The sequence below is a fragment of the Malania oleifera genome, chromosome 8, assembly GCF_029873635.1.
Source record: "Malania oleifera isolate guangnan ecotype guangnan chromosome 8, ASM2987363v1, whole genome shotgun sequence".
Taxonomy (NCBI): domain Eukaryota; kingdom Viridiplantae; phylum Streptophyta; class Magnoliopsida; order Santalales; family Ximeniaceae; genus Malania; species Malania oleifera.
This window is the reverse complement of record NC_080424.1, coordinates 33550083-33562977: the sequence shown is the minus strand read 5'-3', so window position 1 is coordinate 33562977 and position 12895 is coordinate 33550083.

Here is a 12895-nt window from a genome sequence, read left to right as displayed (position 1 = left end):
ATGATTTGACCCAATAGTCCATTTGTTACATATTTGTAATGTTATATCTGTTTGTTTATTTCACTACCGGAGCATTGACATGAGTATTTAGCAAGAGCTTACAATCACATCCAAAGTGAGATATCTTTTCGTAATATTTTTAACAAACATGTATTGAAATTGTAATCTGGCATTGAATGAAATAGTGCGTTATCGCACGTTCTACATTATATATGTGATGGTTATTATGTCATTACTATATATATACATATTTCCAAATGCCAATCTAAAGTTCTTAGAATTTTTTGAATTTTAAAATTTAAAAAACTAACAATTAATTGGTTACAATTTTATATTCTTTAATTATATTTTTAAAAAAATATATAATATAAAATATTATTCATTGATACCACTATCAATATTAGGGGAGACAATCAAATTAACGTTTGAAGGCTAAACAACCATAATAATGAATAAACAAAAAAGTATAATACTTTTCAACAATAATAATAGAAAATTTCAAAAGTGCATCATCTAAGTTCAACAGAAAGGCTGCTTGACAACTTTCACAGCTGTAACAGAAGTTCGCATTACCTTCACTCTAGCTATAGTAGCTATGTGTTGAGTCCGACCCACAAACTGGAGGTGCAAAACAACAACTTCGCTAAACTAGCAGAAAATAAAAACTAATTTTTTGTTGTTTTGAATCATAATTTAAATTAAATTTACTTAAACCTATTGTATGTTATAATTTATACATTAAAACATATAGAGGCAATGCTAGAAACTATTGACAATCATACATTATTTAAAAAAAAAAAAAAAATTAAATCTATGATGCTTCAAATGAGGTAAATAAATTTATTATTAAAAACACTATAAAAAGATATCCCACTTTTGATGTAATTGTAAGCTCTCACTGAGCACTCGTGTCAAAGCTCCGATAGTCAAATAAACAAACATATATAGCATTAAAAATATGCAACATAGGGACTATAGTTGTCAATCATCAACTTTCAAAATAGGAAGAGCTCGACCACAGGAGCCACTTGGGAGCGCTAGGATATGGCATTTTCTGTCCGACATCATTGTCGAGTCCATACCATACATAGCAGATGGGCGACAACAGTCTTCCTAAAAATAAACGCACAAAAATAACATAAGAAATGTGTATTTAATATGCACGAAATTGTTTGTTATTTAAAAAAAAAAATGAATAACACATCTTAGAACAAAAAAATTAAAAGAATTAATATGAAATCATCGTAGGACTTTAAGTAGGGCTCAAAATTAAAAAAGGCTAACCAGTATTTTATTTAGAAGCTGTCGAGAGGATGGAGGAATAATGTCGTCATTAGAGCAAATGTGAAATTGTTTGATGCATAAGACAACATCTTTGTCACTCAGTGATGTTTCTTTGTGCATCAAACAACTTTGCATTTGCCCTAATGACGACGTGATTCCCCTAATCTCTCCACAGCTCCTCAGTAAAATACTGGTTAGCCATTTTTCTTTTTGAACCTTACTTAATGTCGCACAACGATTTCAAATTATTTCTTTTAATTTGTTTGTTCTAAGATTTGTTATCTTTTTATTCGAAAATGACAAACAGATTGGTACATATAGGTACACATTTTTTATGTTATTTTTGCTCGTTTATTTATAGGAAGTCTATTATCGCCCATCTAGTGTGTGGTATGGACTCGACAATGATGTAAGACTAAAAATGCCACATATTAACGCTCCCAAGTGGCTCCTATGGTCGTGCTCTTCTTGTCACGCAAGTTGATGATTTGAACCGATAGCCCATTTGTTACATATTTGTGATGTTATATCTATTTTTTTATTTCACTACCAGAGCATTGACACGAGTATTTAGCGAGAGCTTACAATCACATCCAAAGTGAGATATCTTTTCGTAATATTTTTAACATGTATTGAAATTGTAATCTGGCATTGAATAAAATAGTGCATTATTGCACGTTCTACATTATATATATGATGGTTATTATGTCATTAATAATTTATATATATATATATATATATATATTTCCAAATGCCAATCCAAAGTTATTAGAATTCTTTGAATTTTAAAAATTAAAAAACTAACAATTAATTGGTTACAATTTTATATTCTTTAATTCTATTTTTTTTTAAATATAATATAAAAATATTATACATTGACACCACTATCAATATTAGGGGAGACAATCAAATTAACGTATGAAGGCTAAACAACCACAATAAAGATAAGCAAAAAAGTATAATGCTTTTCAACAATAATAATGGAAAATTTTAAAAGTGCATCATCTAAGTTCAATAGAAAGGCTACTTGACAACTTTCGCATTCGTAATAGAAGTTCGCATTACCGTCACTCTAGGTATAGTAGCTATCTATTGAGTCCGACCCACAATCTGGCGGTGCATAACAACAACTTTGCTAAATTAGTAGAAAATAAAAACTAATTTTTTGATAATTTTGAATCAAAATTTAAATTAAATTTACTTAAAGCTATTGTATGTTATAATTTATACATTAAAACAACAAGAGGCAATGCTGTAAACTATTAACAGTCATACGTTATCTTTTAAAAAAATATTAAATCTATCATGCTACAAATGAGGTAAATAAATTTATTATTAAAAACACTATAAAAAGATATCCCACTTTTGATGCAATTTGTAAGCTCTCACTGAACACTCATGTCAAAGCTCCGGTAGTCAAATAAAAAAACAGATATAGCATTAAAAATATGCAACATAGGGACTATCATTGCCAATCATTAACTTTCACGACACGAAGAGCATGACCGCAGGAGCCACTTGGGAGCGTTAAGTTATGACATTTTCTGTCTGAAATCATTGTCGAGTCCATACCATACATAGCAAATGGATGACAACAGTCTTCCTAAAAATAAATTCACAAAAATAACATAAGAAGTGTGTATCCATATGTGCAAAATTGTTTGTTATTTTCAAAAAAAAAAAAAATGAATAACACATCTTAGAACAAAAAAATTAAAAGAATTAATTTCAAATCATTGTACAACTTTAAGTAGGACTCAAAATTTAAAAATTCTAACCAGTATTTTATTTAGAAGCTATCGAGAGGATAGAGGAATCACGTCGTCATTAGAGCAAACGCGAAATTGTTTGATGCATAATGCAACATCTTTGTCGCTCTGTGATGTTTCTTTGACCATCAAACAACTTCGCATTTGCTCAAATGATGACGTGATTCCTCCAATCCCTCCACAGCTCCTCAACAAAATATTGATTGGCCATTTTTCTTTTGAACCCTACTTAAAGTCGTACTACGAATTCCAATTATTTCTTTTAATTTATTTGTTCTAAGATTTGTTATTCTTTTTATTAGAAAACAAAAAATAGTTTGGTACATATAGGTACACATTTTTTATGTTATTTTTGCACGTTTATTTATAGGAAGTCTGTTGTTGCCCATCTGGTGTGTGGTATGGACTTGACAATGATGTCAGACAAAAAATGCCACATATTAACCCTCCCAAGTGGCTCCTGTGGTCGTGTTCTTCGTGTCGTGCAAGTTGATGATTTGAACCAATAGTCCATTTGTTACATAATTGTAATGTTATATCCATTTGTTTATTTCGCTGTCGGAGCTCTCACTGAATACTCGTGTCAAAGCTCCGATAGTCAAATAAACAAACATATATAGCATTAAAAATATGCAACATAAGGACTTTCATTGCCAATCATCAACTTTCACGACACAAAGAGCATGACCAAAGGAGCCACTTGGGAGCGTTAAACTATGGCATTTTCTGTCTGAAATCATTGTTGATTTCATACCATACATACCAGATCGACGACAACATTCTTCCTAAAAATAAATTCAAAAAAATAACATAAGAAGTGTGTATCCATATGTATGAAATTGTTTGTTATTTAGAAAAAAAATGATTAACACATCTTAGAACAAAAAAATTAACAGAATTAATTTGAAATCATCCTACGACTTTAAGTCGGGCACAAAATTTAATAAGGCTAACCAGTATTTTATTTAGAAGCTATCGAGAGGATGGAGGAATCACGTCGTCATTAGAGCAAACGCGAAATTGTTTGATGCATAACGAAACATCTTTGTCGCTCGGGGATGTTTCTTTGTACAACAAACAACTTTGCATTTGCTCTAACGACGACGTGATTCCCCCATTCTCTCCACATCTCCTCAATAAAATACTGGTTAGCCATTTTTCTTTTTGAACCCTACTTAAAGTTGTACTACGATTTCTGATTATTTCTTTTAATTTGTTTGTTCTAAGATTTGTTATTCTTTTTATTGCAAAACAACAAACAGTTTGGTACATATAGGTACACATTTCTTATGTTATTTTTGCTCATTTATTTATAGGAAGTCTGTTGTTGCCCATCTGGTGTGTGGTAAGGAATCGACAATGATGTCAGATGAAAAATGCCACATGTTAACACTCCTAAGTGGCTCTTGTGGTCATGCTCTTCGTGTCGTGCAAGTTGATGATTTGAACCAATAGTCCATTTGTTACACAATTGTAATGTTATATCCGTTTGTTTATTTCGCTGTCGGAGCTCTCACTGAATACTCGTGCCAAAGCTCCGATAGTCAAATAAACAAACATATATAGCATTAAAAATATGCAACATAAGGACTTTCATTGCCAATCATCAACTTTCACGACACGAAGAGCATGACCAAAGGAGCCACTTGGGAGCGTTAAACTATGGCATTTTCTGTCTGAAATCATTGTTGATTTCATACCATACATACCAGATCGACGATAACATTCTTCCTAAAAATAAATTCAAAAAAATAACATAGATGTGTGTATCCATATGTATGAAATTGTTTGTTATTTAGAAAAAAAATGATTAACACATCTTAGAACAAAAAAATTAATAGAATTAATTTGAAATCATCCTACGACTTTAAGTCGGGCACAAAATTTAATAAGGCTAACCAGTATTTTATTTAGAAGCTATCGAGAGGATGGAGGAATCACGTCGTCATTAGAGCAAACGCGAAATTGTTTGATGCATAACGGAACATCTTTGTCGCTCGGGGATGTTTCTTTGTGCAACAAACAACTTTGCATTTGCTCTAACGACGACGTGATTCCCCCATTCTCTCCACATCTCCTCAATAAAATACTGGTTAGCCATTTTTCTTTTTGAACCCTACTTAAAGTTGTACTACGATTTCCGATTATTTCTTTTAATTTGTTTGTTCTAAGATTTGTTATTCTTTTTATTGCAAAACAACAAACAGTTTGGTACATATAGGTACACATTTCTTATGTTATTTTTGCTCATTTATTTATAGGAAGTCTGTTGTTGCCCATCTGGTGTGTGGTAAGGAATCGACAATGATGTCAGATGAAAAATGCCACATGTTAACACTCCTAAGTGGCTCCTGTGGTCATGCTCTTCGTGTCGTGCAAGTTGATGATTTGAACCAATAGTCCATTTGTTACATAATTGTAATGTTATATCCGTTTGTTTATTTCGCTGTCGGAGCTCTCACTGAATACTCGTGTCAAAGCTCCGATAGTCAAATAAACAAACATATATAGCATTAAAAATATGCAACATAAGGACTTTCATTGCCAATCATCAACTTTCACGACACGAAGAGCATGACCAAAGGAGCCACTTGGGAGCGTTAAACTATGGCATTTTCTGTCTGAAATCATTGTTGATTTCATACCATACATACCAGATCGACGACAACATTCTTCCTAAAAATAAATTCAAAAAAATAACATAAGAAGTGTGTATCCATATGTATGAAATTGTTTGTTATTTAGAAAAAAAATGATTAACACATCTTAGAACAAAAAAATTAACAGAATTAATTTGAAATCATCCTACGACTTTAAGTCGGGCACAAAATTTAATAAGGCTAACCAGTATTTTATTTAGAAGCTATCGAGAGGATGGAGGAATCACGTCGTCATTAGAGCAAACGCGAAATTGTTTGATGCATAACGGAACATCTTTGTCGCTCGGGGATGTTTCTTTGTGCAACAAACAACTTTGCATTTGCTCTAACGACGACGTGATTCCCCCATTCTCTCCACATCTCCTCAATAAAATACTGGTTAGCCATTTTTCTTTTTGAACCCTACTTAAAGTTGTACTACGATTTCCGATTATTTCTTTTAATTTGTTTGTTCTAAGATTTGTTATTCTTTTTATTGCAAAACAACAAACAGTTTGGTACATATAGGTACACATTTCTTATGTTATTTTTGCTCATTTACTTATAGGAAGTCTGTTGTTGCCCATCTGGTGTGTGGTAAGGAATCGACAATGATGTCAGATGAAAAATGCCACATGTTAACACTCCCAAGTGGCTCCTGTGGTCATGCTCTTCGTGTCGTGCAAGTTGATGATTTGAACCAATAGTCCATTTGTTACATAATTGTAATGTTATATCCGTTTGTTTATTTCACTGTCGGAGCATTGACACGAGTATTTAGTGAGAGCTTACAATCACATCCAAAGTGAGATATCTTTTCGTAATATTTTTAACAACATGTATTGAAATTGTAATCTGGCGTTGAATAAAATAGTGCATCATTGCATGTTCTACTTTATATATATGATGGTTATTATGTCATTAATAATTTTATATATATATATATATTTCCAAATTCCAATCAATAGTTTTTCAAATTTTTTAAATTTTAAAATTTAAAAAACTAACAATTAATTGGTTACAATTTTATATTCTTTAATTCTATTGTTAAAAAATATATAATATAAAAATATTATTCATTGACACCACTGTCAATATTAGGGAGACAATCAAATTAACGTTTGAAGGCTAAACAACCACGATAAAGATAAATAAAGAAGTATAATACTTTTCAACAATAATAATAGAAAATTTCAAAAGTGCATCATCAAAGTCTAATAGAAAGGCTGCTTGACAACTTTCGCAGATGTAACAGAAGTTTGCATTACCTTCACTCTAGCTATAGTAGCTATCTGTTGAGTCCGACCCACAAACTGGAGGTGCATAACAACAACTTGGCTAAACTAGCAGAAAATATAAACTAATTTTTTTGATGTTTTGAATCACAATTTAAATTAAATTTACTTAAACCTATTGTATGTTATAATTTATACATTAAAACATATAGAGGCAATGATGTAAACTATTGACAGTCATACAATATCTTTAAAAAAAATATTATATCTGTCATGCTGCAAATGAGGTAAATAAATTTATTATTGAAAACACTACAAAAAGATATCCCACTTTTGATGCAATTGTAAGCTCTCACTGAATACTCGTGTCAAAGCTCCGATAGTCAAATAAACAAACAGATATAGCATTAAAAATATGCAACATAGGGACTTTCATTGCCAATCATCAACTTTCACGACACGAAGAGCATGACCAAAGGAGCCACTTGGGAGCGTTAAACTATGGCATTTTCTGTCTGAAATCATTGTCGATTTCATACCATACATACCAGATCGACGACAACATTCTTCCTAAAAATAAATTCACAAAAATAACATAAGAAGTGTGTATCCATATGTATGAAATTGTTTGTTATTTAGAAAAAAAATGATTAACACATCTTAGAACAAAAAAATTAACAGAATTAATTTGAAATCATCCTACGACTTTAAGTCGGGCACAAAATTTAATAAGGCTAACCAGTATTTTATTTAGAAGCTATCGAGAGGATGGAGGAATCACGTCGTCATTAGAGGAAACGCGAAATTGTTTGATGCATAACGGAACATCTTTGTCGCTTGGGGATGTTTCTTTGTGCAACAAACAACTTTGCATTTGCTCTAACGATGACGTGATTCCCCCATTCTCTCCACAGCTCCTCAATAAAATACTGGTTAGCCATTTTTCTTTTTGAACCCTACTTAAAGTCGTACTACGATTTCTGATTATTTCTTTTAATTTGTTTGTTCTAAGATTTGTTATTCTTTTTATTGCAAAACAACAAACAGTTTGGTACATGTAGGTACACATTTCTTATGTTATTTTTGCTCGTTTATTTATAGGAAGTCTGTTGTTGCCCATCTGGTGTGTGGTAAGGAATCGACAATGATGTCAGATGAAAAATGCCACATGTTAACACTCCCAAGTGGCTCTTGTGGTCATGCTCTTCGTGTCATGCAAGTTGATGATTTGAACCAATAGTCCATTTGTTACATAATTGTAATGTTATATCCGTTTGTTTATTTCACTGTCGGAGCATTGACACGAGTATTTAGTGAGAGCTTGCAATCACATCCAAAGTGAGATATCTTTTCATAATATTTTTAACAACATGTATTGAAATTGTAATCTGGCATTGAATAAAATAGTGCATCATTGCATGTTCTACTTTATATATATGATGGTTATTATGTCATTAATAATTTTATATATATATATATATATTTCCAAATTCCAATCAATAGTTTTTCAAATTTTTTAAATTTTAAAATTTAAAAAACTAACAATTAATTGGTTACAATTTTATATTCTTTAATTCTATTGTTAAAAAATATATAATATAAAAATATTATTCATTGACACCACTGTCAATATTAGGGAGACAATCAAATTAATGTTTGAAGGCTAAACAACCACGATAAAGATAAACAAAGAAGTATAATACTTTTCAACAATAATAATAGAAAATTTCAAAAGTGCATCGTCAAAGTCCAATAGAAAGGCTGCTTGACAACTTTCGCAGATGTAACAGAAGTTCGCATTACCTTCACTTTAGCTATAGTAGCTATCTGTTGAGTCCGACCCACAAACTGGAGGTGCATAACAACAACTTGGCTAAACTAGCAGAAAATATAAACTAATTTTTTTGATGTTTTGAATCACAATTTAAATTAAATTTACTTAAACCTATTGTATGTTATAATTTATACATTAAAACATATAGAGGCAATGATGTAAACTATTGACAATCATACATTATCTTTAAAAAAAATATTATATCTGTCATGCTGCAAATGAGGTAAATAAATTTATTATTAAAAACACTACAAAAAGATATCCCACTTTTGATGCAATTGTAAGCTCTCACTGAATACTCGTGTCAAAGCTCCGATAGTCAAATAAACAAACAGATATAGCATTAAAAATATGCAACATAGGGACTTTCATTGCCAATCATCAACTTTCACGACACGAAGAGCATGACCAAAGGAGCCACTTGGGAGCGTTAAACTATGGCATTTTCTGTCTGAAATCATTGTCGATTTCATACCATACATACCAGATCGACGACAACATTCTTCCTAAAAATAAATTCACAAAAATAACATAAGAAGTGTGTATCCATATGTATGAAATTGTTTGTTATTTAGAAAAAAAATGATTAACACATCTTAGAACAAAAAAATTAACAGAATTAATTTGAAATCATCCTACGACTTTAAGTCGGGCACAAAATTTAATAAGGCTAACCAGTATTTTATTTAGAAGCTATCGAGAGGATGGAGGAATCACGTCGTCATTAGAGCAAACGCGAAATTGTTTGATGCATAACGGAACATCTTTGTCGCTTGGGGATGTTTCTTTGTGCAACAAACAACTTTGCATTTGCTCTAACGATGACGTGATTCCCCCATTCTCTCCACAGCTCCTCAATAAAATACTGGTTAGCCATTTTTCTTTTTGAACCCTACTTAAAGTCGTACTACGATTTCTGATTATTTCTTTTAATTTGTTTGTTCTAAGATTTGTTATTCTTTTTATTGCAAAACAACAAACAGTTTGGTACATGTAGGTACACATTTCTTATGTTATTTTTGCTCGTTATTTATAGGAAGTCTGTTGTTGCCCATCTGGTGTGTGGTAAGGAATCGACAATGATGTCAGATGAAAAATGCCACATGTTAACACTCCCAAGTGGCTCTTGTGGTCATGCTCTTCGTGTCATGCAAGTTGATGATTTGAACCAATAGTCCATTTGTTACATAATTGTAATGTTATATCCGTTTGTTTATTTCACTGTCGGAGCATTGACACGAGTATTTAGTGAGAGCTTGCAATCACATCCAAAGTGAGATATCTTTTCATAATATTTTTAACAACATGTATTGAAATTGTAATCTGGCATTGAATAAAATAGTGCATCATTGCATGTTCTACTTTATATATATGATGGTTATTATGTCATTAATAATTTTATATATATATATATATATTTCCAAATTCCAATCAATAGTTTTTCAAATTTTTTAAATTTTAAAATTTAAAAAACTAACAATTAATTGGTTACAATTTTATATTCTTTAATTCTATTGTTAAAAAATATATAATATAAAAATATTATTCATTGACACCACTGTCAATATTAGGGAGACAATCAAATTAATGTTTGAAGGCTAAACAACCACGATAAAGATAAACAAAGAAGTATAATACTTTTCAACAATAATAATAGAAAATTTCAAAAGTGCATCGTCAAAGTCCAATAGAAAGGCTGCTTGACAACTTTCGCAGATGTAACAGAAGTTCGCATTACCTTCACTCTAGCTATAGTAGCTATCTGTTGAGTCCGACCCACAAACTGGAGGTGCATAACAACAACTTGGCTAAACTAGCAGAAAATATAAACTAATTTTTTTGATGTTTTGAATCACAATTTAAATTAAATTTACTTAAACCTATTGTATGTTATAATTTATACATTAAAACATATAGAGGCAATGATGTAAACTATTGACAATCATACATTATCTTTAAAAAAAATATTATATCTGTCATGCTGCAAATGAGGTAAATAAATTTATTATTAAAAACACTACAAAAAGATATCCCACTTTTGATGCAATTGTAAGCTCTCACTGAATACTCGTGTCAAAGCTCCGATAGTCAAATAAACAAACAGATATAGCATTAAAAATATGCAACATAGGGACTTTCATTGCCAATCATCAACTTTCACGACACGAAGAGCATGACCAAAGGAGCCACTTGGGAGCGTTAAACTATGGCATTTTCTGTCTGAAATCATTGTCGATTTCATACCATACATACCAGATCGACGACAACATTCTTCCTAAAAATAAATTCACAAAAATAACATAAGAAGTGTGTATCCATATGTATGAAATTGTTTGTTATTTAGAAAAAAAATGATTAACACATCTTAGAACAAAAAAATTAACAGAATTAATTTGAAATCATCCTACGACTTTAAGTCGGGCACAAAATTTAATAAGGCTAACCAGTATTTTATTTAGAAGCTATCGAGAGGATGGAGGAATCACGTCGTCATTAGAGCAAACGCGAAATTGTTTGATGCATAACGGAACATCTTTGTCGCTCGGGGATGTTTCTTTGTGCAACAAACAACTTTGCATTTGCTCTAACGACGACGTGATTCCCCCATTCTCTCCACATCTCCTCAATAAAATACTGGTTAGCCATTTTTCTTTTTGAACCCTACTTAAAGTTGTACTACGATTTCCGATTATTTCTTTTAATTTGTTTGTTCTAAGATTTGTTATTCTTTTTATTGCAAAACAAAAAACAGTTTGGTACATATAGGTACACATTTCTTATGTTATTTTTGCTCATTTATTTATAGGAAGTCTGTTGTTGCCCATCTGGTGTGTGGTAAGGAATCGACAATGATGTCAGATGAAAAATGCCACATGTTAACACTCCCAAGTGGCTCCTGTGGTCATGCTCTTCGTGTCGTGCAAGTTGATGATTTGAACCAATAGTCCATTTGTTACATAATTGTAATGTTATATCCGTTTGTTTATTTCGCTGTCGGAGCTCTCACTGAATACTCGTGTCAAAGCTCCAATAGTCAAATAAACAAACATATATAGCATTAAAAATATGCAACATAAGGACTTTCATTGCCAATCATCAACTTTCACGACACGAAGAGCATGACCAAAGGAGCCACTTGGGAGCGTTAAACTATGGCATTTTCTGTCTGAAATCATTGTTGATTTCATACCATACATACCAGATCGACGACAACATTCTTCCTAAAAATAAATTCAAAAAAATAACATAAGAAGTGTGTATCCATATGTATGAAATTGTTTGTTATTTAGAAAAAAAATGATTAACACATCTTAGAACAAAAAAATTAACAGAATTAATGTGAAATCATCCTACGACTTTAAGTCGGGCACAAAATTTAATAAGGCTAACCAGTATTTTATTTAGAAGCTATCGAGAGGATGGAGGAATCACGTCGTCATTAGAGCAAACACAAAATTGTTTGATGCATAACGGAACATCTTTGTCGCTTGGGGATGTTTCTTTGTGCAACAAACAACTTTGCATTTGCTTTAACGACAACGTGATTCCCCCAATCTCTCCACAGCTCCTCAATAAAATACTAGTTAGCCATTTTTCTTTTTGAACCCTACTTAAAGTCATACTACGATTTCCAATTATTTCTTTTAATTTGTTTGTTCTAAGATTTGTTATTCTTTTTATTGCAAAACAACAAACAGTTTGGTACATATAGGTACACATTTCTTATGTTATTTTTGCTCATTTATTTATAGGAAGTCTGTTGTTGCCCATCTGGTGTGTGGTAAGGAATCGACAATGATGTCAGATGAAAAATGCCACATGTTAACACTCCCAAGTGGCTCCTGTGGTCATGCTCTTCGTATCGTGCAAGTTGATGATTTGAACCAATAGTCCATTTGTTACATAATTGTAATGTTATATCCGTTTGTTTATTTCACTGTCGGAGCATTGACACGAGTATTTAGTGAGAGCTTACAATCACATCCAAAGTGAGATATCTTTTCGTAATATTTTTAACAACATGTATTGAAATTGTAATCTCTCATTGAATAAAATAGTGCATTATTGCACGTTCTACATTATATATATGATGGTTATTATGTCATTAATAATTTTATATATATATATATATAT